The sequence below is a fragment of the Blennius ocellaris genome (genome assembly GCF_963422515.1).
Source record: "Blennius ocellaris genome assembly, chromosome: 5".
Taxonomy (NCBI): domain Eukaryota; kingdom Metazoa; phylum Chordata; class Actinopteri; order Blenniiformes; family Blenniidae; genus Blennius; species Blennius ocellaris.
The window spans coordinates 2120547-2141830 of record NC_137654.1 but is presented as its reverse complement, the minus strand read 5'-3'; positions in this window follow the sequence as shown (position 1 = coordinate 2141830).

Below are 21284 nucleotides of genomic sequence, written 5' to 3'. Positions count from 1 at the left end.
GTTATTACAGTGACTGTAAAAATAAAACCACCAAGTTGGATTGTTATTACAGTGACTGTCAAAATAAAACCACCAAGTTGGATTGTTATTACAGTGACTGTCAAAATAAAACTACCAAGTTCGATTGTTATTACAGTGTCTGCCAAAATAAAACCACCAATTGGATTGTTTTCATTGTGACTGTCGAAATAAAACCACCAAGTTGGATTGTTATTACAGTGACTGTCAAAATAAAACTACCAAGTTGGATTGTTATTATAGTGACTGTCAAAATAAAACCATCAAGTTCGATTGTTATTACAGTGTCTGCCAAAACAAAACTACCAAGTCTGATTGTAATCACTGTGACTATCAAAATAAAACTACCAGGTGAGATTGTTATTATGGGGACAGTCAAAATAAAACTACCAAGTTGGATTGTTATTATGGTGTTTGTCAAAATAAAACTACCAGGTTGGAGTGTTACTACGGTGCCTGTCAAAATAAAACCACCAAGTTGGATTGCTATTATGGTGACTGTCAAAATAAAACTACCAGGTTGGATTGTTATCATGGTGCCTGTCAAAATAAAACTACCAAGTTGGATTGTAATCACGATGACTGTCAAAATAAAACCACCTAGTTGGACTGTTATTACAGTGACTGTCAAAATAAAACCACCAAGTTGGGTTGTTATTACAGTGACTGTCAAAATAAAACCACCAAGTTGGATTGTTATTACAGTGACTGTCAAAATAAAACTACCAAGTTGGATTGTTGTTATAGTGACTGTCAAAATAAAACCATCAAGTTCGATTGTTATTACAGTGTCTGCCAAAACAAAACTACCAAGTCTGATTGTAATCACTGTGACTGTCAAAATAAAACTACCAGGTTAGATTGTTATTACGGGGACTGTCAAAATAAAACTACTAAGTTGGATTGTTATTATGGTGTTTGTCAAAATAAAACTACCAAGTTGAATCGTTACTACAGTGACTGTCAAAATAAAACCACCAAGTTGGATTGTTATTACAGTGACTGTCAAAATAAAACCACCAAGTTGGATGGTTATTACAGTGACTGTCAAAATAAAACCACCAAGTTGGATTGTTATTATAGTGACTGTCAAAATTAAACCACCAAGTTGGATTGTTATTACAGTGACTGTCAAAATAAAACCACCAAGTTGGATTGTTATTACAGTGACTGTCGAAATAAAACTACCAGGTTGGAGTGTTATTACGGTGCCTGTCAAAATAAAACCACCAAGTTGGATTGCTATTATGGTGACTGTCAAAATAAAACTACCAGGTTGGATTGTTATCATGGTGCCTGTCAAAATAAAACTAGTAGGTTGGATTGTTATCATGGTGCCTGTCAAAATAAAACTACCAAGTTGGACTGTAATCACGATGACTGTCAAAATAAAACCACCAAGTTGGATTGTGATCACGATGACTGTCAAAATAAAACCACCAAGTTGGATTGTTATTATAGTGACTGTCAAAATAAAACCACCAAGTTCGATTGTTATTACAGTGTCTGTCAAAATAAAAATGCCAAGTTGGATTGCTATTACAGTGACTGTCAAAATAAAACCACCAAGTTGGATTGTAATCACGATGACTGTCAAAATAAAACCACCAAGTTGGATTGTTATTATAGTGACTGTCAAAATAAAACCACCAAGTTCGATTGTTATTACAGTGTCTGCCAAAATAAAACTACCAAGTCTGATTGTAATCACTGTGACTGTAAAAATAAAACAACCAAGTTGGATTGTTATTACAGTGACTGTCAAAATAAAACCACCAAGTTGGATTGTTATTACAGTGACTGTCAAAATAAAACCACCAAGTTGCATTGTTATTACAGTGACTGTCAAAATAAAACTACCAAGTTGGATTGTTATTATAGTGACTGTCAAAATAAAACCACCAAGTTGGATTGTTATTACAGTGACTGTCAAAATAAAACCACCAAGTTGGATTGTTATTACAGTGACTGTCAAAATAAAACTACCAAGTTGGATTGTTGTTATAGTGACTGTCAAAATAAAACCATCAAGTTCGATTGTTATTACAGTGACTGTCAAAATAAAACCACCAAGTTGGATGGTTATTACAGTGACTGTCAAAATAAAACCACCAAGTTGGATTGTTATTATAGTGACTGTCAAAGTAAAACCACCAAGTTGGATTGTTATTACAGTGACTGTCAAAATAAAACAACCAAGTTCGATTGTTATTACAGTGTCTGCCAAAATAAAACCACCAAGTTGGATTGTTTTCATTGTGACTGTCAAAATAAAACTACCAGGTTGGAGGGTTATTACGGTGCCTGTCAAAGTAAAACCACCAAGTTGGATTGCTATTATGGTGACTGTCAAAATAAAACTACCAGGTTGGATTGTTATCATGGTGCCTGTCAAAATAAAACTACCTGGTTGGATTGTTATCATGGTGCCTGTCAAAATAAAACTACCAAGTTGGATTGTAATCACGATGACTGTCAAAATAAAACCACCAAGTTGGATTGTAATCACGATGACTGTCAAAATAAAACCACCAAGTTGGATTGTTATTATAGTGACTGTCAAAATAAAACCACCAAGTTCACTTGTTATTACAGTGTCTGCCAAAATAAAACTACCAAGTCTGATTGTAATCACTGTGACTGTCAAAATAAAACCACCAAGTTGGATTGTTATTACAGTGACTGTCAAAATAAAACCACCAAGTTGGATTGTTATTACAGTGTCTGTCAAAACAAAAATACCAAGTTGGATTGCTATTACAGTGACTGTCAAAATAAAACCACCAAGTTGCATTGTTATTACAGTGACTGTCAAAATAAAACTACCAAGTTGGATTGTTATTATAGTGACTGTAAAAATAAAACCACCAAGTTGGATTGTTATTACAGTGTCTGTCAAAATAAAACTACCAAATTGGAATGTTATTACAGTGACTGTAAAAATAAAACCACCAAGTTGGATTGTTATTACAGTGACTGTCAAAATAAAACCACCAAGTTGGATTGTTATTACAGTGACTGTCAAAATAAAACTACCAAGTTCGATTGTTATTACAGTGTCTGCCAAAATAAAACCACCAATTGGATTGTTTTCATTGTGACTGTCGAAATAAAACCACCAAGTTGGATTGTTATTACAGTGACTGTCAAAATAAAACTACCAAGTTGGATTGTTATTATAGTGACTGTCAAAATAAAACCATCAAGTTCGATTGTTATTACAGTGTCTGCCAAAACAAAACTACCAAGTCTGATTGTAATCACTGTGACTATCAAAATAAAACTACCAGGTTAGATTGTTATTATGGGGACAGTCAAAATAAAACTGCCAAGTTGGATTGTTATTATGGTGTTTGTCAAAATAAAACTACCAGGTTGGAGTGTTACTACGGTGCCTGTCAAAATAAAACCACCAAGTTGGATTGCTATTATGGTGACTGTCAAAATAAAACTACCAGGTTGGATTGTTATCATGGTGCCTGTCAAAATAAAACTACCAAGTTGGATTGTAATCACGATGACTGTCAAAATAAAACCACCAAGTTTGATTGTTATTACAGTGACTGTCAAAATAAAACCACCAAGTTTGATTGTTATTACAGTGTCTGCCAAAATAAAACTACCAAGTCTGATTGTAATCACTGTGACTGTAAAAATAAAACAACCAAGTTGGATTGTTATTACAGTGACTGTCAAAATAAAACCACCAAGTTGGATTGTTATTACAGTGTCTGTCAAAATAAAAATGCCAAGTTGGATTGCTATTACAGTGACTGTCAAAATAAAACCACCAAGTTGGATTGTTATTACAGTGACTGTCAAAATAAAACCACCAAGTTGGATTGTTATTACAGTGACTGTCGAAATAAAACCACCTAGTTGGACTGTTATTACAGTGACTGTCAAAATAAAACCACCAAGTTGGATTGTTATTACAGTGACTGTCAAAATAAAACCACCAAGTTGGATGGTTATTACAGTGACTGTCAAAATAAAACCACCAAGTTGGATTGTTATTATAGTGACTGTCAAAATAAAACCACAAAGTTGGATTGTTATTACAGTGTCTGTCAAAATAAAACCACCAAGTTGGATTGTTATTATAGTGACTGTCAAAGTAAAACCACCAAGTTGGATTGTTATTACAGTGACTGTCAAAATAAAACAACCAAGTTCGATTGTTATTACAGTGTCTGCCAAAATAAAACCACCAAGTTGGATTGTTTTCATTGTGACTGTCAAAATAAAACTACCAGGTTGGAGGGTTATTACGGTGCCTGTCAAAGTAAAACCACCAAGTTGGATTGCTATTATGGTGACTGTCAAAATAAAACTACCAGGTTGGATTGTTATCATGGTGCCTGTCAAAATAAAACTACCTGGTTGGATTGTTATCATGGTGCCTGTCAAAATAAAACTACCAAGTTGGATTGTAATCACGATGACTGTCAAAATAAAACCACCAAGTTGGATTGTAATCACGATGACTGTCAAAATAAAACCACCAAGTTGGATTGTTATTATAGTGACTGTCAAAATAAAACCACCAAGTTCACTTGTTATTACAGTGTCTGCCAAAATAAAACTACCAAGTCTGATTGTAATCACTGTGACTGTCAAAATAAAACCACCAAGTTGGATTGTTATTACAGTGACTGTCAAAATAAAACCACCAAGTTGGATTGTTATTACAGTGTCTGTCAAAACAAAAATACCAAGTTGGATTGCTATTACAGTGACTGTCAAAATAAAACCACCAAGTTGCATTGTTATTACAGTGACTGTCAAAATAAAACTACCAAGTTGGATTGTTATTATAGTGACTGTAAAAATAAAACCACCAAGTTGGATTGTTATTACAGTGTCTGTCAAAATAAAACTACCAAATTGGAATGTTATTACAGTGACTGTAAAAATAAAACCACCAAGTTGGATTGTTATTACAGTGACTGTCAAAATAAAACCACCAAGTTGGATTGTTATTACAGTGACTGTCAAAATAAAACTACCAAGTTCGATTGTTATTACAGTGTCTGCCAAAATAAAACCACCAATTGGATTGTTTTCATTGTGACTGTCGAAATAAAACCACCAAGTTGGATTGTTATTACAGTGACTGTCAAAATAAAACTACCAAGTTGGATTGTTATTATAGTGACTGTCAAAATAAAACCATCAAGTTCGATTGTTATTACAGTGTCTGCCAAAACAAAACTACCAAGTCTGATTGTAATCACTGTGACTATCAAAATAAAACTACCAGGTTAGATTGTTATTATGGGGACAGTCAAAATAAAACTGCCAAGTTGGATTGTTATTATGGTGTTTGTCAAAATAAAACTACCAGGTTGGAGTGTTACTACGGTGCCTGTCAAAATAAAACCACCAAGTTGGATTGCTATTATGGTGACTGTCAAAATAAAACTACCAGGTTGGATTGTTATCATGGTGCCTGTCAAAATAAAACTACCAAGTTGGATTGTAATCACGATGACTGTCAAAATAAAACCACCAAGTTGGATTGCTATTATGGTGACTGTCAAAATAAAACTACCAGGTTGGATTGTTATCATGGTGCCTGTCAAAATAAAACTACCAGGTTGGATTGTTATCATGGTGCCTGTCAAAATAAAACTACCAAGTTGGATTGTAATCATGATGACTGTCAAAATAAAACTACCAAGTCTGATTGTAATCACTGTGACTGTAAAAATAAAACAACCAAGTTGGATTGTTATTACAGTGACTGTCAAAATAAAACCACCAAGTTGGATTGTTATTACAGTGTCTGTCAAAATAAAACCACCAAGTTGCATTGTTATTACAGTGACTGTCAAAATAAAACCACCAAGTTGGATTGTTATTACAGTGACTGTCATAATAAAACCACCAAGTTGCATTGTTATTACAGTGACTGTCGAAATAAAACCACCAAGTTGGATTGTTATTACAGTGACTGTCAAAATAAAACCACCTAGTTGGACTGTTATTACAGTGACTGTCAAAATAAAACTACCAAGTTGGATTGTTATTACAGTGACTGTCAAAATAAAACTACCAAGTTCGATTGTTATTACAGTGTCTGCCAAAACAAAACTACCAAGTCTGATTGTAATCACTGTGACTATCAAAATAAAACTACCAGGTTAGATTGTTATTACAGGGACTGTCATAATAAAACCACCAAGTTGGATTGTTTTTACAGTGACTGTCAAAATAAAACCACCAAGTTGGATTGTTATTACAGTGACTGTCAAAATAAAACCACCTAGTTGGACTGTTATTACAGTGACTGTCAAAATAAAACTACCAAGTTGGATTGTTATTACAGTGACTGTCAAAATAAAACTACCAAGTTCGATTGTTATTACAGTGTCTGCCAAAATAAAACCACCAAGTTGGATTGTTTTCATTGTGACTGTCAAAATAAAACTACCAGGTTGGAGTGTTATTACGGTGCCTGTCAAAATAAAACCACCAAGTTGGATTGCTATTATGGTGACTGTCAAAATAAAACTACCAGGTTGGATTGTTATCATGGTGCCTGTCAAAATAAAACTACCAGGTTGGATTGTTATCATGGTGCCTGTCAAAATAAAACTACCAAGTTGGATTGTAATCATGATGACTGTCAAAATAAAACCACCAAGTTGGATTGTAATCACGATGACTGTCAAAATAAAACCACCAAGTTGGATTGTTATTATAGTGACTGTCAAAATAAAACCACCAAGTTCGATTGTTCATACAGTGTCTGCCAAAATAAAACTACCAAGTCTGATTGTAATCACTGTGACTGTAAAAATAAAACAACCAAGTTGCATTGTTATTACAGTGACTGTAAAAATAAAACCACCAAGTTGGATTGTTATTATAGTGGCTGTCAAAATAAAACCACCAAGTTCGATTGTTATTACAGTGTCTGCCAAAATAAAACTACCAAGTCTGATTGTAATCACTGTGACTGTCAAAATAAAACCACCAAGTTGGATTGTTATTACAGTGACTGTCAAAATAAAACCACCAAGTTGGATTGTTATTACAGTGTCTGTCAAAATAAAAATACCAAGTTGGATTGCTATTACAGTGACTGTCAAAATAAAACCACCAAGTTGCATTGTTATTACAGTGACTGTCAAAATAAAACTACCAAGTTGGATTGTTATTATAGTGACTGTCAAAATAAAACCACCAAGTTGGATTGTTATTACAGTGTCTGTCAAAATAAAACTACCAAATTGGAATGTTATTACAGTGACTGTAAAAATAAAACCACCAAGTTGGATTGTTATTACAGTGACTGTCAAAATAAAACCGCCAAGTTGGATTGTTATTACAGTGACTGTCAAAATAAAACTACCAAGTTCGATTGTTATTACAGTGTCTGCCAAAATAAAACCACCAATTGGATTGTTTTCATTGTGACTGTCGAAATAAAACCACCAAGTTGGATTGTTATTACAGTGACTGTCAAAATAAAACTACCAAGTTGGATTGTTATTATAGTGACTGTCAAAATAGAACCATCAAGTTCGATTGTTATTACAGTGTCTGCCAAAACAAAACTACCAAGTCTGATTGTAATCACTGTGACTATCAAAATAAAACTACCAGGTTAGATTGTTATTACAGGGACTGTCATAATAAAACCACCAAGTTGGATTGTTTTTACAGTGACTGTCAAAATAAAACCACCAAGTTGGATTGTTATTACAGTGACTGTCAAAATAAAACCACCTAGTTGGACTGTTATTACAGTGACTGTCAAAATAAAACTACCAAGTCTGATTGTAATCACTGTGACTGTCAAAATAAAACCACCAAGTTGGATTGTTATTACAGTGTCTGCCAAAATAAAACTACCAAGTCTGATTGTAATCACTGTGACTGTAAAAATAAAACAACCAAGTTGGATTGTTATTACAGTGACTGTCAAAATAAAACCACCAAGTTGGATTGTTATTACAGTGTCTGTCAAAATAAAAATGCCAAGTTGGATTGCTATTACAGTGACTGTCATAATAAAACCACCAAGTTGCATTGTTATTACAGTGACTGTCAAAATAAAACCACCAAGTTGGATTGTTATTACAGTGACTGTCAAAATAAAACCACCAAGTTGGATTGTTATTACAGTGACTGTCGAAATAAAACCACCAAGTTGGATTGTTATTACAGTGACTGTCAAAATAAAACCACCTAGTTGGACTGTTATTACAGTGACTGTCAAAATAAAACTACCAAGTTGGATTGTTATTACAGTGACTGTCAAAATAAAACTACCAAGTTCGATTGTTATTACAGTGTCTGCCAAAATAAAACCACCAAGTTGGATTGTTTTCATTGTGACTGTCAAAATAAAACTACCAGGTTGGAGTGTTATTACGGTGCCTGTCAAAATAAAACCACCAAGTTGGATTGCTATTATGGTGACTGTCAAAATAAAACTACCAGGTTGGATTGTTATCATGGTGCCTGTCAAAATAAAACTACCAGGTTGGATTGTTATCATGGTGCCTGTCAAAATAAAACTACCAAGTTGGATTGTAATCATGATGACTGTCAAAATAAAACTACCAAGTCTGATTGTAATCACTGTGACTGTAAAAATAAAACAACCAAGTTGGATTGTTATTACAGTGACTGTCAAAATAAAACCACCAAGTTGGATTGTTATTACAGTGTCTGTCAAAATAAAAATGCCAAGTTGGATTGCTATTACAGTGACTGTCATAATAAAACCACCAAGTTGCATTGTTATTACAGTGACTGTCAAAATAAAACCACCAAGTTGGATTGTTATTACAGTGACTGTCATAATAAAACCACCAAGTTGCATTGTTATTACAGTGACTGTCAAAATAAAACCACCAAGTTGGATTGCTATTACAGTGACTGTCAAAATAAAACCACCAAGTTGCATTGTTATTACAGTGACTGTCAAAATAAAACTACCAAGTTGGATTGTTATTATAGTGACTGTCAAAATAAAACCACCAAGTTGGATTGTTATTACAGTGTCTGTCAAAATAAAACCACCAAGTTGGATTGTTATTACAACGACTGTCAAAATAAAACCACCAAGTTGGAATGTTATAACAGTGACTGTCAAAATAAAACCACCAAGTTGGGTTGTTATTACAGTGACTGTCAAAATAAAACCACCAAGTTGGATTGTTATTACAGCGACTGTCAAAATAAAACCACCAAGTTGGATTGTTATTACAGTGACTGTCAAAAAAAACCCACCAAGTTGGATTGTTATTACAGTGACTGTCAAAATAAAACTACCAAGTTGGATTGTTATTATAGTGACTGTCAAAATAGAACCATCAAGTTCGATTGTTATTACAGTGTCTGCCAAAACAAAACTACCAAGTCTGATTGTAATCACTGTGACTATCAAAATAAAACTACCAGGTTAGATTGTTATTACAGGGACTGTCATAATAAAACCACCAAGTTGGATTGTTTTTACAGTGACTGTCAAAATAAAACCACCAAGTTGGATTGTTATTACAGTGACTGTCAAAATAAAACCACCTAGTTGGACTGTTATTACAGTGACTGTCAAAATAAAACTACCAAGTCTGATTGTAATCACTGTGACTGTCAAAATAAAACCACCAAGTTGGATTGTTATTACAGTGTCTGCCAAAATAAAACTACCAAGTCTGATTGTAATCACTGTGACTGTAAAAATAAAACAACCAAGTTGGATTGTTATTACAGTGACTGTCAAAATAAAACCACCAAGTTGGATTGTTATTACAGTGTCTGTCAAAATAAAAATGCCAAGTTGGATTGCTATTACAGTGACTGTCATAATAAAACCACCAAGTTGCATTGTTATTACAGTGACTGTCAAAATAAAACCACCAAGTTGGATTGTTATTACAGTGACTGTCAAAATAAAACCACCAAGTTGGATTGTTATTACAGTGACTGTCGAAATAAAACCACCAAGTTGGATTGTTATTACAGTGACTGTCAAAATAAAACCACCTAGTTGGACTGTTATTACAGTGACTGTCAAAATAAAACTACCAAGTTGGATTGTTATTACAGTGACTGTCAAAATAAAACTACCAAGTTCGATTGTTATTACAGTGTCTGCCAAAATAAAACCACCAAGTTGGATTGTTTTCATTGTGACTGTCAAAATAAAACTACCAGGTTGGAGTGTTATTACGGTGCCTGTCAAAATAAAACCACCAAGTTGGATTGCTATTATGGTGACTGTCAAAATAAAACTACCAGGTTGGATTGTTATCATGGTGCCTGTCAAAATAAAACTACCAGGTTGGATTGTTATCATGGTGCCTGTCAAAATAAAACTACCAAGTTGGATTGTAATCATGATGACTGTCAAAATAAAACTACCAAGTCTGATTGTAATCACTGTGACTGTAAAAATAAAACAACCAAGTTGGATTGTTATTACAGTGACTGTCAAAATAAAACCACCAAGTTGGATTGTTATTACAGTGTCTGTCAAAATAAAAATGCCAAGTTGGATTGCTATTACAGTGACTGTCATAATAAAACCACCAAGTTGCATTGTTATTACAGTGACTGTCAAAATAAAACCACCAAGTTGGATTGTTATTACAGTGACTGTCATAATAAAACCACCAAGTTGCATTGTTATTACAGTGACTGTCAAAATAAAACCACCAAGTTGGATTGCTATTACAGTGACTGTCAAAATAAAACCACCAAGTTGCATTGTTATTACAGTGACTGTCAAAATAAAACTACCAAGTTGGATTGTTATTATAGTGACTGCCAAAATAAAACCACCAAGTTGGATTGTTATTACAGTGTCTGTCAAAATAAAACTACCAAATTGGAATGTTATTACAGTGACTGTAAAAATAAAACCACCAAGTTGGATTGTTATTACAGTGACTGTCAAAATAAAACCACCAAGTTGGATTGTTATTACAGTGACTGTCAAAATAAAACTACCAAGTTCGATTGTTATTACAGTGTCTGCCAAAATAAAACCACCAATTGGATTGTTTTCATTGTGACTGTCGAAATAAAACCACCAAGTTGGATTGTTATTACAGTGACTGTCAAAATAAAACTACCAAGTTGGATTGTTATTATAGTGACTGTCAAAATAGAACCATCAAGTTCGATTGTTATTACAGTGTCTGCCAAAACAAAACTACCAAGTCTGATTGTAATCACTGTGACTATCAAAATAAAACTACCAGGTTAGATTGTTATTACAGGGACTGTCATAATAAAACCACCAAGTTGGATTGTTTTTACAGTGACTGTCAAAATAAAACCACCGAGTTCGATTGTTATTACGGAGACTGTCAAAATAAAACTACCAAGTTGGATTGTTATTATGGGGACTGTCAAAATAAAATCACCAAGTTGGATTGTTATTACAGTGACTGTCAAAATAAAACTACCAAGTCTGATTGTAATCACTGTGACTGTCAAAATAAAACCACCAAGTTGGATTGTTATTACAGTGTCTGCCAAAATAAAACTACCAAGTCTGATTGTAATCACTGTGACTGTAAAAATAAAACAACCAAGTTGGATTGTTATTACAGTGACTGTCAAAATAAAACCACCAAGTTGGATTGTTATTACAGTGTCTGTCAAAATAAAAATGCCAAGTTGGATTGCTATTACAGTGACTGTCATAATAAAACCACCAAGTTGCATTGTTATTACAGTGACTGTCAAAATAAAACCACCAAGTTGGATTGTTATTACAGTGACTGTCAAAATAAAACCACCAAGTTGGATTGTTATTACAGTGACTGTCGAAATAAAACCACCAAGTTGGATTGTTATTACAGTGACTGTCAAAATAAAACCACCTAGTTGGACTGTTATTACAGTGACTGTCAAAATAAAACTACCAAGTTGGATTGTTATTACAGTGACTGTCAAAATAAAACTACCAAGTTCGATTGTTATTACAGTGTCTGCCAAAATAAAACCACCAAGTTGGATTGTTTTCATTGTGACTGTCAAAATAAAACTACCAGGTTGGAGTGTTATTACGGTGCCTGTCAAAATAAAACCACCAAGTTGGATTGCTATTATGGTGACTGTCAAAATAAAACTACCAGGTTGGATTGTTATCATGGTGCCTGTCAAAATAAAACTACCAAGTCTGATTGTAATCACTGTGACTGTAAAAATAAAACAACCAAGTTGGATTGTTATTACAGTGACTGTCAAAATAAAACCACCAAGTTGGATTGTTATTACAGTGTCTGTCAAAATAAAAATGCCAAGTTGGATTGCTATTACAGTGACTGTCATAATAAAACCACCAAGTTGCATTGTTATTACAGTGACTGTCAAAATAAAACCACCAAGTTGGATTGTTATTACAGTGACTGTCATAATAAAACCACCAAGTTGCATTGTTATTACAGTGACTGTCAAAATAAAACCACCAAGTTGGATTGCTATTACAGTGACTGTCAAAATAAAACCACCAAGTTGCATTGTTATTACAGTGACTGTCAAAATAAAACTACCAAGTTGGATTGTTATTATAGTGACTGTCAAAATAAAACCACCAAGTTGGATTGTTATTACAGTGTCTGTCAAAATAAAACCACCAAGTTGGATTGTTATTACAACGACTGTCAAAATAAAACCACCAAGTTGGATTGTTATAACAGTGACTGTCAAAATAAAACCACCAAGTTGGGTTGTTATTACAGTGACTGTCAAAATAAAACCACCAAGTTGGATTGTTATTACAGCGACTGTCAAAATAAAACCACCAAGTTGGATTGTTATTATGGGGACTGTCAAAATAAAATCACCAAGTTGGATTGTTATTACAGTGACTGTCAAAATAAAACTACCAAGTCTGATTGTAATCACTGTGACTGTCAAAATAAAACCACCAAGTTGGATTGTTATTACAGTGTCTGCCAAAATAAAACTACCAAGTCTGATTGTAATCACTGTGACTGTAAAAATAAAACAACCAAGTTGGATTGTTATTACAGTGACTGTCAAAATAAAACCACCAAGTTGGATTGTTATTACAGTGTCTGTCAAAATAAAAATGCCAAGTTGGATTGCTATTACAGTGACTGTCATAATAAAACCACCAAGTTGCATTGTTATTACAGTGACTGTCAAAATAAAACCACCAAGTTGGATTGTTATTACAGTGACTGTCAAAATAAAACCACCAAGTTGGATTGTTATTACAGTGACTGTCGAAATAAAACCACCAAGTTGGATTGTTATTACAGTGACTGTCAAAATAAAACCACCTAGTTGGACTGTTATTACAGTGACTGTCAAAATAAAACTACCAAGTTGGATTGTTATTACAGTGACTGTCAAAATAAAACTACCAAGTTCGATTGTTATTACAGTGTCTGCCAAAATAAAACCACCAAGTTGGATTGTTTTCATTGTGACTGTCAAAATAAAACTACCAGGTTGGAGTGTTATTACGGTGCCTGTCAAAATAAAACCACCAAGTTGGATTGCTATTATGGTGACTGTCAAAATAAAACTACCAGGTTGGATTGTTATCATGGTGCCTGTCAAAATAAAACTACCAAGTCTGATTGTAATCACTGTGACTGTAAAAATAAAACAACCAAGTTGGATTGTTATTACAGTGACTGTCAAAATAAAACCACCAAGTTGGATTGTTATTACAGTGTCTGTCAAAATAAAAATGCCAAGTTGGATTGCTATTACAGTGACTGTCATAATAAAACCACCAAGTTGCATTGTTATTACAGTGACTGTCAAAATAAAACCACCAAGTTGGATTGTTATTACAGTGACTGTCATAATAAAACCACCAAGTTGCATTGTTATTACAGTGACTGTCAAAATAAAACCACCAAGTTGGATTGCTATTACAGTGACTGTCAAAATAAAACCACCAAGTTGCATTGTTATTACAGTGACTGTCAAAATAAAACTACCAAGTTGGATTGTTATTATAGTGACTGTCAAAATAAAACCACCAAGTTGGATTGTTATTACAGTGTCTGTCAAAATAAAACCACCAAGTTGGATTGTTATTACAACGACTGTCAAAATAAAACCACCAAGTTGGATTGTTATAACAGTGACTGTCAAAATAAAACCACCAAGTTGGGTTGTTATTACAGTGACTGTCAAAATAAAACCACCAAGTTGGATTGTTATTACAGCGACTGTCAAAATAAAACCACCAAGTTGGATTGTTATTACAGTGACTGTCAAAAAAAACCCACCAAGTTGGATTGTTATTACAGTGACTGTCAAAATAAAACTACCAAGTTGGATTGTTATTATAGTGACTGTCAAAATAGAACCATCAAGTTCGATTGTTATTACAGTGTCTGCCAAAACAAAACTACCAAGTCTGATTGTAATCACTGTGACTATCAAAATAAAACTACCAGGTTAGATTGTTATTACAGGGACTGTCATAATAAAACCACCAAGTTGGATTGTTTTTACAGTGACTGTCAAAATAAAACCACCAAGTTGGATTGTTATTACAGTGACTGTCAAAATAAAACCACCTAGTTGGACTGTTATTACAGTGACTGTCAAAATAAAACTACCAAGTCTGATTGTAATCACTGTGACTGTCAAAATAAAACCACCAAGTTGGATTGTTATTACAGTGTCTGCCAAAATAAAACTACCAAGTCTGATTGTAATCACTGTGACTGTAAAAATAAAACAACCAAGTTGGATTGTTATTACAGTGACTGTCAAAATAAAACCACCAAGTTGGATTGTTATTACAGTGTCTGTCAAAATAAAAATGCCAAGTTGGATTGCTATTACAGTGACTGTCATAATAAAACCACCAAGTTGCATTGTTATTACAGTGACTGTCAAAATAAAACCACCAAGTTGGATTGTTATTACAGTGACTGTCAAAATAAAACCACCAAGTTGGATTGTTATTACAGTGACTGTCGAAATAAAACCACCAAGTTGGATTGTTATTACAGTGACTGTCAAAATAAAACCACCTAGTTGGACTGTTATTACAGTGACTGTCAAAATAAAACTACCAAGTTGGATTGTTATTACAGTGACTGTCAAAATAAAACTACCAAGTTCGATTGTTATTACAGTGTCTGCCAAAATAAAACCACCAAGTTGGATTGTTTTCATTGTGACTGTCAAAATAAAACTACCAGGTTGGAGTGTTATTACGGTGCCTGTCAAAATAAAACCACCAAGTTGGATTGCTATTATGGTGACTGTCAAAATAAAACTACCAGGTTGGATTGTTATCATGGTGCCTGTCAAAATAAAACTACCAGGTTGGATTGTTATCATGGTGCCTGTCAAAATAAAACTACCAAGTTGGATTGTAATCATGATGACTGTCAAAATAAAACTACCAAGTCTGATTGTAATCACTGTGACTGTAAAAATAAAACAACCAAGTTGGATTGTTATTACAGTGACTGTCAAAATAAAACCACCAAGTTGGATTGTTATTACAGTGTCTGTCAAAATAAAAATGCCAAGTTGGATTGCTATTACAGTGACTGTCATAATAAAACCACCAAGTTGCATTGTTATTACAGTGACTGTCAAAATAAAACCACCAAGTTGGATTGTTATTACAGTGACTGTCATAATAAAACCACCAAGTTGCATTGTTATTACAGTGACTGTCAAAATAAAACCACCAAGTTGGATTGCTATTACAGTGACTGTCAAAATAAAACCACCAAGTTGCATTGTTATTACAGTGACTGTCAAAATAAAACTACCAAGTTGGATTGTTATTATAGTGACTGTCAAAATAAAACCACCAAGTTGGATTGTTATTACAGTGTCTGTCAAAATAAAACTACCAAATTGGAATGTTATTACAGTGACTGTAAAAATAAAACCACCAAGTTGGATTGTTATTACAGTGACTGTCAAAATAAAACCACCAAGTTGGATTGTTATTACAGTGACTGTCAAAATAAAACTACCAAGTTCGATTGTTATTACAGTGTCTGCCAAAATAAAACCACCAATTGGATTGTTTTCATTGTGACTGTCGAAATAAAACCACCAAGTTGGATTGTTATTACAGTGACTGTCAAAATAAAACTACCAAGTTGGATTGTTATTATAGTGACTGTCAAAATAGAACCATCAAGTTCGATTGTTATTACAGTGTCTGCCAAAACAAAACTACCAAGTCTGATTGTAATCACTGTGACTATCAAAATAAAACTACCAGGTTAGATTGTTATTACAGGGACTGTCATAATAAAACCACCAAGTTGGATTGTTATTATGCTGTTTGTCAAAATAAAACTACCAAGTTGGATTATTAATTCAGTGACTGTCAAAATAAAACCACCAAGTTGGATTGTTATTACAACGACTGTCAAAATAAAACCACCAAGTTGGATTGTTATAACAGTGACTGTCAAAATAAAACCACCAAGTTGGGTTGTTATTACAGTGACTGTCAAAATAAAACCACCAAGTTGGATTGTTATTACAGCGACTGTCAAAATAAAACCACCAAGTTGGATTGTTATTACAGTGACTGTCAAAAAAAACCCACCAAGTTGGATTGTTATTACAATGACTGTCAAAATAAAACCACCAAGTTGGATTGTTATAACAGTGACTGTCAAAATAAAACTACCAAGTTGGATTGTTAATACAGTGACTGTCAAAATAAAACCACCAAGTTGGATTGTTATTACAATGACTGTCAAAATAAAACTACCAAGTCTGATTGTAATCACTGTGACTGTCAAAATAAAACTACCAGGTTAGATTGTTATTACGGGGACTGTCAAAATAAAACTACCAAGTTGGATTGTTATTATGGTGTTTGTCAAAATAAAACCACCAAGTTGGATTGTTATTACAATGACTGTCAAAATAAAATCACCAAGTTGGATTGTTATAACAGTGACTGTCAAAATAAAACCACCAAGTTGGGTTGTTATTACAGTGACTGTCAAAATAAAACCACCAAGTTGGATGGTTATTACAGTGACTGTCAAAATAAAACCACCAAGTTGGATTGTTATTATAGTGACTGTCAAAGTAAAACCACCAAGTTGGATTGTTATTACAGTGACTGTCAAAATAAAACAACCAAGTTCGATTGTTATTACAGTGTCTGCCAAAATAAAACCACCAAGTTGGATTGTTTTCATTGTGACTGTCAAAATAAAACTACCAGGTTGGAGGGTTATTACGGTGCCTGTCAAAGTAAAACCACCAAGTTGGATTGCTATTATGGTGACTGTCAAAATAAAACTACCAGGTTGAATTGTTATCATGGTGCCTGTCAAAATAAAACTACCAGGTTGGATTGTTATCATGGTGCCTGTCAAAATAAAACTACCAAGTTGGATTGTAATCACGATGACTGTCAAAATAAAACCACCAAGTTGGATTGTAATCACGATGACTGTCAAAATAAAACCACCAAGTTGGATTGTTATTATAGTGACTGTCAAAATAAAACCACCAAGTTCACTTGTTATTACAGTGTCTGCCAAAATAAAACTACCAAGTCTGATTGTAATCACTGTGACTGTCAAAATAAAACCACCAAGTTGGATTGTTATTACAGTGACTGTCAAAATAAAACCACCAAGTTGGATTGTTATTACAGTGTCTGTCAAAACAAAAATACCAAGTTGGATTGCTATTACAGTGACTGTCAAAATAAAACCACCAAGTTGCATTGTTATTACAGTGACTGTCAAAATAAAACTACCAAGTTGGATTGTTATTATAGTGACTGTAAAAATAAAACCACCAAGTTGGATTGTTATTACAGTGTCTGTCAAAATAAAACTACCAAATTGGAATGTTATTACAGTGACTGTAAAAATAAAACCACCAAGTTGGATTGTTATTACAGTGACTGTCAAAATAAAACCACCAAGTTGGATTGTTATTACAGTGACTGTCAAAATAAAACTACCAAGTTCGATTGTTATTACAGTGTCTGCCAAAATAAAACCACCAATTGGATTGTTTTCATTGTGACTGTCGAAATAAAACCACCAAGTTGGATTGTTATTACAGTGACTGTCAAAATAAAACTACCAAGTTGGATTGTTATTATAGTGACTGTCAAAATAAAACCATCAAGTTCGATTGTTATTACAGTGTCTGCCAAAACAAAACTACCAAGTCTGATTGTAATCACTGTGACTATCAAAATAAAACTACCAGGTGAGATTGTTATTATGGGGACAGTCAAAATAAAACTACCAAGTTGGATTGTTATTATGGTGTTTGTCAAAATAAAACTACCAGGTTGGAGTGCTACTACGGTGCCTGTCAAAATAAAACCACCAAGTTGGATTGCTATTATGGTGACTGTCAAAATAAAACTACCAGGTTGGATTGTTATCATGGTGCCTGTCAAAATAAAACTACCAAGTTGGATTGTAATCACGATGACTGTCAAAATAAAACCACCTAGTTGGACTGTTATTACAGTGACTGTCAAAATAAAACTACCAAGTCTGATTGTAATCACTGTGACTGTCAAAATAAAACCACCAAGTTGGATTGTTATTACAGTGACTGTCAAAATAAAACCACCAAGTTGGGTTGTTATTACAGTGACTGTCAAAATAAAACCACCAAGTTGGATTGTTATTACAGTGACTGTCAAAATAAAACCACCGAGTTCGATTGTTATTACGGAGACTGTCAAAATAAAACTACCAAGTTGGATTGTTATTATGGGGACTGTCAAAATAAAACTACCAAGTTGGATTGTTATTATGCTGTTTGTCAAAATAAAACTACCAAGTTGGATTATTAATTCAGTGACTGTCAAAATAAAACCACCAAGTTGGATTGTTATTACAACGACTGTCAAAATAAAACCACCAAGTTGGATTGTTATAACAGTGACTGTCAAAATAAAACCACCAAGTTGGGTTGTTATTACAGTGACTGTCAAAATAAAACCACCAAGTTGGATTGTTATTACAGCGACTGTCAAAATAAAACCACCAAGTTGGATTGTTATTACAGTGACTGTCAAAAAAAACCCACCAAGTTGGATTGTTATTACAATGACTGTCAAAATAAAACCACCAAGTTGGATTGTTATAACAGTGACTGTCAAAATAAAACTACCAAGTTGGATTGTTAATACAGTGACTGTCAAAATAAAACCACCAAGTTGGATTGTTATTACAATGACTGTCAAAATAAAACTACCAAGTCTGATTGTAATCACTGTGACTGTCAAAATAAAACTACCAGGTTAGATTGTTATTACGGGGACTGTCAAAATAAAACTACCAAGTTGGATTGTTATTATGGTGTTTGTCAAAATAAAACCACCAAGTTGGATGGTTATTACAATGACTGTCAAAATAAAATCACCAAGTTGGATTGTTATAACAGTGACTGTCAAAATAAAACCACCAAGTTGGGTTGTTATTACAGTGACTGTCAAAATAAAACCACCAAGTTGGATTGTTATTACAGTGACTGTCAAAATAAAACCACCAAGTTGGATTGTTATTACAGTGACTGTCAAAATAAAACTACCAAGTTGGATTGTTGTTATAGTGACTGTCAAAATAAAACCATCAAGTTCGATTGTTATTACAGTGACTGTCAAAATAAAACCACCAAGTTGGATGGTTATTACAGTGACTGTCAAAATAAAACCACCAAGTTGGATTGTTATTATAGTGACTGTCAAAGTAAAACCACCAAGTTGGATTGTTATTACAGTGACTGTCAAAATAAAACAACCAAGTTCGATTGTTATTACAGTGTCTGCCAAAATAAAACCACCAAGTTGGATTGTTTTCATTGTGACTGTCAAAATAAAACTACCAGGTTGGAGGGTTATTACGGTGCCTGTCAAAGTAAAACCACCAAGTTGGATTGCTATTATGGTGACTGTCAAAATAAAACTACCAGGTTGAATTGTTATCATGGTGCCTGTCAAAATAAAACTACCAGGTTGGATTGTTATCATGGTGCCTGTCAAAATAAAACTACCAAGTTGGATTGTAATCACGATGACTGTCAAAATAAAACCACCAAGTTGGATTGTAATCACGATGACTGTCAAAATAAAACCACCAAGTTGGATTGTTATTATAGTGACTGTCAAAATAAAACCACCAAGTTCACTTGTTGTTACAGTGTCTGCCAAAATAAAACTACCAAGTCTGATTGTAATCACTGTGACTGTCAAAATAAAACCACCAAGTTGGATTGTTATTACAGTGACTGTCAAAATAAAACCACCAAGTTGGATTGTTATTACAGTGTCTGTCAAAACAAAAATACCAAGTTGGATTGCTATTACAGTGACTGTCAAAATAAAACCACCAAGTTGCATTGTTATTACAGTGACTGTCAAAATAAAACTACCAAGTTGGATTGTTATTATAGTGACTGTAAAAATAAAACCACCAAGTTGGATTGTTATTACAGTGTCTGTCAAAATAAAACTACCAAATTGGAATGTTATTACAGTGACTGTAAAAATAAAACCACCAAGTTGGATTGTTATTACAGTGACTGTCAAAATAAAACCACCAAGTTGGATTGTTATTACAGTGACTGTCAAAATAAAACTACCAAGTTCGATTGTTATTACAGTGTCTGCCAAAATAAAACCACCAATTGGATTGTTTTCATTGTGACTGTCGAAATAAAACCACCAAGTTGGATTGTTATTACAGTGACTGTCAAAATAAAACTACCAAGTTGGATTGTTATTATAGTGACTGTCAAAATAAAACCATCAAGTTCGATTGTTATTACAGTGTCTGCCAAAACAAAACTACCAAGTCTGATTGTAATCACTGTGACTATCAAAATAAAACTACCAGGTGAGATTGTTATTATGGGGACAGTCAAAATAAAACTACCAAGTTGGATTGTTATTATGGTGTTTGTCAAAATAAAACTACCAGGTTGGAGTGTTACTACGGTGCCTGTCAAAATAAAACCACCAAGTTGGATTGCTATTATGGTGACTGTCAAAATAAAACTACCAGGTTGGATTGTTATCATGGTGCCTGTCAAAATAAAACTACCAAGTTGGATTGTAATCACGATGACTGTCAAAATAAAACCACCTAGTTGGACTGTTATTACAGTGACTGTCAAAATAAAACCACCAAGTTGGGTTGTTATTACAGTGACTGTCAAAATAAAACCACCAAGTTGGATTGTTATTACAGTGACTGTCAAAATAAAACTACCAAGTTGGATTGTTGTTATAGTGACTGTCAAAATAAAACCATCAAGTTCGA